The sequence below is a fragment of the Patiria miniata genome, unplaced genomic scaffold (assembly GCF_015706575.1).
Source record: "Patiria miniata isolate m_02_andy unplaced genomic scaffold, ASM1570657v1 HiC_scaffold_20, whole genome shotgun sequence".
NCBI classification, from domain to species: domain Eukaryota; kingdom Metazoa; phylum Echinodermata; class Asteroidea; order Valvatida; family Asterinidae; genus Patiria; species Patiria miniata.
Genome location: NW_024037059.1, coordinates 28,108,708 through 28,119,827, shown reverse-complemented (window position 1 = coordinate 28,119,827; position 11,120 = coordinate 28,108,708). Strand labels below are relative to the sequence as shown.

The 11,120-nt window shown below is 39.6% G+C and overlaps 1 long non-coding RNA gene across 2 annotated transcripts; it reads right to left on the bottom strand.

Annotated features, from left to right (window-relative positions):
* Positions 1-718: 718 nt before the first annotated feature.
* On the bottom strand, positions 719-10,744 carry LOC119728732. 2 transcript variants are annotated; one of them, XR_005271136.1, is made up of 5 exons: positions 10,546-10,744; positions 8,147-8,368; positions 4,628-4,782; positions 2,874-3,042; positions 719-1,571 (listed from the first exon to the last, which is right to left on the bottom strand). It is a non-coding gene; the product is annotated as an uncharacterized LOC119728732 (long non-coding RNA). The 2 variants fall into 2 exon arrangements; XR_005271135.1 differs by having other exon boundaries at positions 720-1,571; positions 4,628-4,754; positions 10,546-10,740.
* Between the last annotated feature and the right edge of the window lie 376 nt (positions 10,745-11,120).

Here is an 11,120-nt window from a genome sequence, read left to right as displayed (position 1 = left end):
TAGCTTTGCATTTTTATAAAAATGGAGGGAAATGTACTTTTTAACACAAATTATAACGGTAAGATGTTAGCATTGCATTTTTTTTCAAAACGGGGTAAGCGTTAACTTTTGATCACAAAATCAAAACGGAAATGGGTTAGTTAGTGCAAGTTAGCCTTGCATTTTTATCAAAAACGGGGCAAAAACCCTTTTTATCCTTGCATTTTTATCAAAATGGGGGAAAGCTAAGTTTTTATCACATATTCAAAACGGTAAGGGCTAATGAAGGGGTTAGCCTTGCATTTTTATCAAAATGGGGGAAAGTTAACTTTTTATCACAAATTCAAAACGGTAAGGGCTAATGAAGGGGTTAGCCTTGCATTTTTATCAAAATAGGGGAAAATTAAGTTTTTATCACAAATTCAAAACGGTAAGGGGTTAGCCTTGCATTTTTATCAAAATGGGGGAAAGTTAACTTTTTATCACAAATTCATAACGGTAAGGGCTAATGAAGGGGTTAGCCTTGCATTTTTATCAAAATGGGGGAAAATTAAGTTTTTATCACAAATTCAAAACGGTAAGGGGTTAGCTTTGCATTTTTATCAAAATGGGAGAAAGTTAAGTTTTTATCACAAATTCAAAACGGCAAGGGGTTAGCCTTGCATTTTTATCAAAATGGGGGAAAGTTACGTTTTTATCACAAAATCAAAACGGTAAGGGGTTATCCTTGCATTTTTTTTCAAAACAGGGCAAAATTTTTTTTATCACAAATTCAAAGCGGTAGCGGATTAGCCTTTCATTTTTATCAAAAAGGGACAAAAAGAATTATTTATCACATATTCGAACCGGTTCGTGGTTAGCCTTGAATTTTTATCATAAACTGGTCAAAAGTTAACTTTTCATCAGATATTCAAAACTGTAAAGGATTAGCCTCGCATTTTTATCAAAAAGGGGCAAAAACAAACTTAGTTTTTATGGTAGTTTTTATCAAAAAATAGCACGAACGTAAATTTTCATCAAAATTTCAATACGGTAAGGGTTAGCCTTGCATTTTTATAAAAATGGGGAAAGTTAAGTTTTTATCACAAATTCAATACGATAAGGGCTTACCATTTACTTTTTATCAAAACATGTTCAACTTATGCCTGTGCAAATCCGAAGGTAAAAGTGGCGAACAAGACATTGTTTAGACTTACCACTTAGACGACTTGCATGATGTCAGACTTCTTGGGTGTATTGTTTCAAAATGAATGTGTAAATTGCAAGTTTGCATCGACAGGTCTCGCATATGACCAAGAAAAATTACCGCAAATAAATGTTTATCTGGAAAATACAACACTACCTAGTCGAGCCTTAAGCCGAACTGTTTACAAAATCAGTCACAAGTCATCACAAGTTAACTAAGAGTCATTCAGTCTCAAATCTATTCAACGTGACTGATCTGGTTACATCTCTGCCCAAAACAGCCAAGTCCAGTTCTGCCCTCTGCAAATCTTGGGTGTCGGCAAGCTCACCTTGGCCCCCTCTCCAAGTCTCTTGTCCAGTTTTTCACACTCCTTGTTGACAATGTGATCAACCTCATTCTCATCAATCTGAATGGAAAAAAGAAACAAAAGTTTCATTTAAAACAACATTTTCTCTGTATCTCTGGTAACTGTGATTTTACAAAACTTGCCACAAATTTGTTTCCATGTGATACTTCAAATGCTTGGCACTGAAAGCTTAGTTCTTTATTTTTCTGCTCCTGTAGTATTGAATAGTTATCTTTGGTTCAAGTTAGGGCACATCTTAAAAGTTAAAATGTTCCAATTCCATAAGCTTCTTTTTGGAGCACTGTGTGTTCCCAATGTGTTCCCAACTGTGGCCTAATTACAGAAGTTATTTCTGCACCAGGCGATTTTGACTTTGACTCAACCATGTGTCCCGTCCGAAATTTCAAGTTAGAATGATTTGCTCTTCTTTTGACATTGACCTTCAATACTTTAAAACATAAATCAAATGGCCATTTGTGCTCGTTTTGTTTTGGCATGGTACAAAAACCTGGCTACACTTTTAAAACAATTTGGAACAGCGACTCAACTTCTAAGTGGCATTTGAAAGGACCATGGCACATCTTGATTTTAGACGTAAATCCACTCATGAGCTAGTATATAATATTTGAGCAGATTCGCTGATTAATTATGCAACACCTCTAGATTTTGACCAATCAGAGGGCACTTTCTATATCAGGCCTTCGGTCATTCACCCATTGTCGCATCATACATGATTAAAAACCCTCCAGACACGACATGGGATACGCTGTGAATTGAGCACACAAAGTCTGTGGTCATGCACTCTGTGTTATGTTACGCATTACACCCCAAGCTTGTCTAGATTTTATAGATCTAGGCCCGGCCGTTATTTTAGTATAAAACACTGCATCGGAATCAACCAATCACACTTGTACATGTATGTTGTCAAGATTTCAGAATGAAATTACGTCCTGATTTAACGTTGACTCTGATTGGCTAGCTCATGGCACAGCACACATTTGCATTCCTAGACGTTTGAATGGAGTTAGGGCTAGAACGGGTGATACTCAGACTACTCATGAGCTGAACCTAATGCAAACTGCTGCAAATCTACAGCAGGTTTGCCTGTCTGAGACATGAGGATAAAATTACGACTGTTGAACAAAAACTCAGTTTTGAGCCGCCATCTACACTTTTAGTATAAAATTTGTTCGGACAAACATGGTCAGTGATTGGTAATTATCTGTTCAATGGTAATTTCACCTTTGTGAAATGAAAATCTAGTTTGGCTTACTGATTTTTGGGATGGCTTGACTCTTGATCGCCAGTCGGAACCATGTGGATATAAATTGCCAAATAAACACAAGATGTGAGTAAACTTACTTGTTGAGTTCTCTGGGCATGTTTGCCCTTTCCAGCAACTGGCACAGCAATGGTTCCATGTTGCTAGACTCCAGCCCATCAAGCTTGACGTCGATACACAGCAGACTGTTCAAGATCTCCCTCCCTTCCAGAGCCTCAAACTCCGCCCCCTTCCCGAGCCCTCCCATGCCTAGAACAAAGAGTAGCCGCCGAAGATTAGCGTAAGTAAGCACTGGAGTCATCATTGATGCATTGGACATCATGGATCGCTATCAGCGGGGCCGTTTTGGTGTCTAGTTGGGTGTCTTGGACGAAACGACTCAGGAGACGTTGGAGGATTTAGTGCGCCCTGCTGGGGAGAGGCTTGCGACGGACTCATGAGAGAAAAGCTGGGGAGAACCAAGAAGGAACACTCGGTGTCAGGTGGCTTGGAATTTATGCTAGCAGTAACTCTGCATTTGGGTTTCTAATAAAGCAGTTTAACCCATTCATAAAGACATGAATGATTTCAAGTGAATCGATCTGGAGCAAAACATTACCTAAACATGGGCACAACAAGCCAATAACCTATAATGAAATTGAGTACAATCATATCGTCTTTTACTGAATCAAATACGACTCTTCTGAAAAGCTATTTTAACAGGTTTTTAAAAATAATGTTAAAGGCGTATAGGATCATTTGCATTTAATCAGATCAGACTGGTTTTTAAACGTGTACATACCGGTACAAACATGTATACCGTACAAAATTTTCTTTTGCTGTAATTTTCATATATAGAAGGATTTGGGGAATAAGTATTTAAAAGCAAGTATTTTAACACTGACCAATTTAAAGTTTTGTGTTCATAGATGCTGGGAAAACCAAGAAAAATATGCTGTTCTTGTCTTGTAGTATGGTTTCCTCACCCTACTTCAGACAAAACAGAGCAATTTATAGGCGTCAGGGAATTGTACCGATAGGGTCAGGGAACCAGACTAGCTGGCTTGCTCGCACTCACAGATGTGTAACCGATTGCAAACAAAATGTGTACTAACTATAATTGGCAAATTGGGGGCAGTATTGAAAACAGTCAGGTTTTTCCAACGATGGTCGGCCAACAATCATTGGAAATTGATACAAAAATTCCACTTTTCTGGAAAATGACAGCACACTAGGTGCCATGATTTCATAGGACACTTGAGACTATTATTCACTGAAATTTCATAATAATTTAGTAATTTTGTTTTTTGATGTTTGCAAATGTTGCATACCGCGGTATTAACTTTTACACCCCACAAAATAATTCCGTCTGTCATTTAGAAAACCGAGTAATGTAGGGGATTTCCAACGATCAGTCAATCGACTCATTTTTGAAGAAAGAGTTACAAACACACAAATTATGTTTAATGATCAAAAGGTTGAGCTTTTTTTTTTTTTTTTTTTTACTGTTTTCTAGGGGGGAAATGGTATCACTGATCTGAAACTGTTTTCTAGGGGGGAAATGGTATCACTGAGCTGAAACTTCAATAGGTTAGGCATTCAACATTCTTCTTTTGATTTTGAATGGTCTTATTATTTGAAAACGAACAAAAGTCATGATATCAAATGATCCTATATGCCTTTTAAAATAAAGATCTTCCCTTTTTTTACAATGACCTTTTTATTTTCTAAACGGACTTTCCTACAATGTAGGTGATATTATGCCCATTTGAAGTTTGTAAATTTAACAGAGATACAGCTTGTTAAATTTGTTGGTTATGCGTTCTTGAACTGCTACACAAATGGAATCACTTACTGTCTCGCATTCCCTTGATGATCAACAGGTCATCAGCTTGCCGTAAGGGACGTCAATGACTTCATCAACCCTCAGTCGCTGGACGATGACACGGTCCACCTCGGGGCTGGTCAGATCCTCACAATTCCTGTGAACATTGGCAGAAAAATCATCATCTATGGGAAAAATTACTAAGACAACAATTGTGCAAGAGAACTAGTTACAAGCAAGATAAATCACATGGGAATGAAGCTGGTAACCGGCATCTGCTAAACAATGAACAAATTCTATTCTTTGCAGCGTTGTAACGAGACACTGAATGTTGGGACTTGAGTCGAGTTGAGTCATTTTAAGGAAGTGACTTGAGTCAAATCCAGTCGGGTGGAGTAACAGTGTGTGGTCGAATCGAGTCAAGTAGAATCTGTGCTCTAGTCAATTTAAAGCCGGCCTCAGGTCGACCTTGCGACTGACAAAGATCAGTCGACGACCGACTTTTCAGGATCAAGCTGTGCCTGAGCTATCACCGGCGGGAAGATTTCAGTCACCGATTTTTTGCGACCTGAGTGTAACTGCGACGATATTAAGACGATCGGAATTAGTCGGGTCTAAAAAAAAATCAACAGTAGCAAGAGAAGAAAAATTTCAACTTCTATGACGACGTTGCGATCGTGTGCGCATCAAGATCATCCTTTCCAATTGTTTAGCCAATTAGCACACTACTCTGGCACTCCACACGTTCTGCGCAACATCACGTAGTACGCAGCACGCGTGCATCAATCACCATATAAGGCGATTGTTTACCTACTCACGAGAGGATATTCCATACCATAGCTAGAGGGGTGTTTAGAAAAAAATTAAATAAAACTGTTCAACAAAATCATCGGAAACGTATAATTGTTTGACTTGTGCCGATTTTTTGACTCAAAGCTATTTGTGAATGGGAATACCACAAGTACATTTAAGACCGTATCAGGGGAATGCGTGCTGGTAATGGCTCGAGACGAGCCAGCCAAACACATATTTACTCCCTTATTGGTAAAGTCTGTCTATGACTGTCTATGCTGTGGAATCGTGGTGGATCGTCGCGTCAAGGTGACATGAGCAATTTTGAGCATGGTATACAAATATTGAGTGGCTCAGCGTGGAATGGGAGGAATATTATCGCAAGGTAAAATCTGGACTTTTCCATTTCACGAGGCGAAGCCGAGTGAACTGGAAAAGTCCAGATTTTACCGAGCGATAATATTCCTCCCATTTCACAATTTAAAGCCACTCAATATTTGTTTTATATAACTGACATATAGATCCTTGTCATTTGATATACTTGAACTTTTTTTGCAATAGAAAACTGAGGGAAAATATATTTCTCTCTTCCAAATACCCTTTCACGAAAATGATTGAACCCAACGCTGTAGCGCTGGCTCTTTGGAACAATACGCGCTACGCGCAACGCTGAACGCGCACACCAGCATGCATTTCCACACAAATACCGCCTCATGATCCTAACTGTTGAATAGTATTTCCCATTCCCCATGGGCGGATCGTACTTTTTGAGCCGCGGCGTGAATGGGAGCAATAACGAATGTCACGTGATGTGAGTTCCACCAATCAAATGACTAGGATATATGTCAGTTATATAATTGCGATTATTTAATCGGGATGCCACTTGTTCAAGAGAATCACACGATTTCTCAGTTTTGTGATCTGAGTATTATTTTTCTGCTTGATGCCGACGGTTCCGTCATGGCGCAAGCAAATCGCAGGTCGAACCTGAGGCCGGCTTAAGTCAGTGATATTTGAACAACATCTAATAAATTACAGAATGGAAGAAAGAACACAAGGCACCAGTTTGTAATGAAAATCCAAAGACTTAAAAAACGCTGCATGGTACCCAATAGACAGTTTCTGCTGGACGTTGCTACCAAAGATCTGCGTACCAATTAACATGAAGTGAACTCCGGTTTCATCTCTGGTTTGGATTCAGGTCTGAAATATTTTTTACGCTGACAAATTGCAACATTTGAAACTGTTTCTGATTATATAGAAAATATCAAACAAAATTTGAAAACATAAATTTAGTTGGAGTTTCATCAAGGGCTTAGGAAATCGCCCGAAGCCGAATATGAAACCAAGAATTGGGAAAACTCTGGTTTCGGGATAGTAATTTGTGCGCTACATTATAGTACACGAGTTGGGAGTCCGTGATGAGGCCAAAAGAAAAAAAATAATTCTGCTTCCAATTACATGTCATTCGAAAATAGGGTAGGTACATGTAGGTAGGGACTTTTTTTGGCCAATATTTTTTGGTACGATCATATGGAGGAGTCTGCGTGTAGTCATGGGTTAAAGGCAGAAATTGATGGTTTTTGGTGTTTTTTTGTCATTTTTCCCATAACAAGATTAGGGTAGGGGCTGTCAGAATAGGGTAGATAGGGGGTTTCCCTACAAAAAAAAAATTCTGCTTCCGGTTGAAAGCAGAACATTTTTTTTTTGGCCTGAGGCGTATACATGTATTTGTACGCGATAAACGGCAACAACTCGACGGTAATGTGAATATAAAACTTTGTAATGTTCGCACAGTGTTAGGACTCAAGTTTTATTAACCTTCGACTCAAGTAAAGTCGAGTCTACTGATGAGAGACTCGAGTCCAGTCGAGTCAATTACCCATTGGGACCTGAGTCGAGTCAATTACATTGTAAATCATTGACTTGAGTCATTACAAACTCTGATTCATTGTTCAGCAAAGTTGTGTGCTTCACAGCAACATGAAATATGCTCTTATTGAAGGGTTTAGAGGTGAAATGCCCCAAGTATGACATCACCCCAACTACATTGTATTGTTGGGACCACTGCCATATTTTGGGCTATAGTTGGGACGACTGCCATATTTTGGGCTATACTTTGGACCACTGCCATATTTTGGGCTATAGTTGGGATCACTGCCATAATTTGTAGTTGGGACCACTGCCATAATTTGGGCTACAGTTGGGACCACTGCTATAATCTGGGCTACTGTTGGAACCACTGCCATATTTTGGGCTACAGTTGGGACCACTGCCATATTTTGGGCTATAGTTGGGACCACTGCCATAATTTGGGCTACAGTTGGGACCACTACCATAATCTGGGCTACAGTTGGGACCACTGCCATATTTTGGGCTACAATTGGGACCACTGCCATATTTTGGGCTATAGTTGGGACCACTGCCATATTTTGGGCTATAGTTGGGACCACTGCCATAATTTGGGCTATAGTTGGGACCACTGCCATATTTTGGGCTATAGTTGGGACCACTGCCATATTTTGGGCTATAGTTGGGACCACTGCCATATTTTGGGCTACATGTATAGTTGGGACCACTGCCATATTTTGGGCTAAAGTTGGGACCACTGCCATATTTTGGGCTACAGTTGGGACCACTGCCATATTTTGGGCTACAGTTGGGACCACTGCCATATTTTGGGCTATAGTTGGAACCTCTGCCATATTTTGGACTACAGTTGGGACCACTGCCATATTTTGGGTATAACAGGCTTACCGATGGTTTGATGGTGCTCAGTTTGTGGATTTTCGTCTTCGTTTTTGCCACCTTGCTCTACTTGTACAAGTTTGCGCTGCATCTGCAGGCACTTCAGCTTTTTCTCCAACTCGCTCATCTTACGGCCCAAGTCCATGCTGCATCATGACGGCCTTCAGCACCTCCACCAGGCTGAACTCCTCATGCAGGCCCAGGCTGCGGCCAGGGAACTGGCTTTGAAACCTAAAAAAGAAAAATTAACATCTATTCAATTAATAAAGTGTCAATTTCATTTTCTTGAGCAACATTTTCAATTTCATAACGTTTATCCAAAAACTTATTACGTAGCTCCGCCAAGGAGGCTATGTTTGCACCGGCGTTAATTGGTTTGTGATTTGGTTGGTTGGTTGGTTTGTTGGTTGGTTAGTTGGTTATGGACGGATTTTCATGAAAGTTTTTGCGGGAGTGGTCTTTGGTAAAGTACAAATCGATTGGATTTTGGAAGTGATCCAGATAGTCTACATGTTCATCTGGATGCAGGATTTTTTTTTACAGATTTTTTTCACCCATCATATGGAAAACTTTCAACAGATCACCCTGCGTGACCCTCTTCTTGTGCGTGGCACTGACCCGGTGACCCTGTATCCCTTATCACCCACCTAATCTAACCACACAGGTCAATGGACTAGACCATTTTATACAATGGGGGAGTGGAAAGGTAGACCGACACAGGCATACATACACAAAATGTTTGAGTTAAAGGATTTGTTTTGGGTCTGCATGTAGGATTTTTTTAAAGGATTCTTCACCATAAATGCGAGTATTTCTTTCGGGTGAACTGACAATAAGGCGGGGAATTGTTTATCCTTGGTCATGTTGGTACATGTAGGTTTGCACACTCTGAGTGCTTTGCTTTAAATTGAATAAAAATACAAATAAGGAGATCCATTTTAGAGTGAGTAGGCCTACAAACAGAAGGAATAATTGATAAAATCACCATGTGAGTATACCGGTACATATGTCACAATATAACACAACAATGTTGCGACAAGAATTAAAAATTGGGATTTAAATCGGTGAATTAAATCAACGCGATTTAAATCAGACAACCCTAATAATAGGCATGTAAGGGGGTGTGATTCAAGTCAATTAACTATTCTAGCAGGCAGAGAATGAAACATATTTGGTACTCAATTGACAGAGAATTGACAAAGGAAACATAGGTGTGCGATATGTGTGTTCAATACGTAACAGTTTGACAAAGTTAAGTGAATCATTGTGTTAAGATTATGTGGTCTGCACTGGCGCAGCGCTGGCCGGCCACGCCCTTCAACTTCTGCCGGCCCACATTGCTATATGAACACCCAGGTACATGTATCACCCCCTTTGTGACACACTGCAACACCGGTTTTGCCACTAAAAATATGAACCATGTATGTCGGATCAGAAAACCCCAAATTTTCCAGTGCATGGTGCCAGAAGGTGCTAATGACTCCTTGCATATTAAAATTCTGTATTTTTAAAGCAAAAATCAAACAAACTACCGGTACCTTGAATTTGGAGAGTTTTATTTCTTCGTATAAACTTTTTCTTCGACATAATTTACAAGTGTTGTGTTTGGTATTGCTGGAAAGAGCAAGATATTGTCTATAAAACTGACCTAAAGTATAAAGGTTAGGAAATACCAAGAATGATGACGCTTAAGGTTGATAATATTCACGATGGCGACGGGCAACATCGGCGGCTAATTGTCATAATTGTTACATGTATGCTCATTTTGATTGTCACTGATTGTGTAATTCTAGTTTGTTTGCACTTTGCACACATTTGCATTATCGAAATGACGTCTGAAAAATGCCTAACTTCTTTTCTATAGCTAATATAAGAGGGTTCTAAAGCATAAATAAACTACAAAGTCTAAATATGAAAATCAAAACTTGACAAAGTTCTATGTTCGGGTACATGTTCCAAGTGTGGACTATATTTACGGAGGTAGTACAGCAAATTGGCCACATTTGTGGGGCTGGCTATCACGGATGGTGCCGAAAAAAAAGTGCTTTTTGTCAGATTGTTAGCCCCATAAATGCGGCTGAAATACTGGACTAACTCTGCACTACATGCATGACATGTGGCCCGGGGGTGGAATGGATGGTCCCATTGCTACAAATTGTAGGGAAGCCGAAAATCAATTCAGAACAAAATTATTTTGTCATTTAAAAATCACCCCACTTATCTGAGCTACAGAAGTGTGATCGCTTGCTTAACCCTCGTACTATTAGAGAGGTCACCAATGGTAAAAATGTTTGTATCTCACCTCCTGGCATACTGCGTACAAACCAATGGGGGTCTTGACCAATATGAATAACCAGGCTGACAATGCATGTTTCCATAGGAATAGCAAAAACCGTTGAATTCCGTACCTTCAGAGGACTGACGAATTACGACGGTTTTCCAAAAGCATGGCGTCTTTGCCGTAAGTTCGGCCAGTGATCGGTCTTGATGTGTAACATAAGGAGATTCCTTTTCGTGAGAAACCGTCAAACAACAACCGACAGTTCTTTCGAGAATAAGGGTGCGCAAAGTAAACTCGCAGCCGCTGCACACGTGTCTGTCTAGGTTTCGTTCAATAGAGAGCGCGCCACATGTAAATAGTAGTCTCCACGTACAACGCGCATCATGACAAACTCGTTTTCGATCAACTACTCAATAAATACAACTATGTATTACATTGAAATTTCGCGCACTGAGTTTCCACGATGTGTTACATAAGGAGATTGAATATCATGTGAAAACATGAAACAACAAATATAATATATGATCGCAACAATGTAGTGTTTTAAACGCGAAAAATCGATGTTGACTACCATTCGGATTGTATTTGTAGCGCTCATAATAGCTCCATTGTTCGATGGTTTCTTATGAAATTAAATCTCGTAATGTTGAACATTATGACAAATAAGTGTACGAAAATTCAATGTAGTACTGCTAATACATC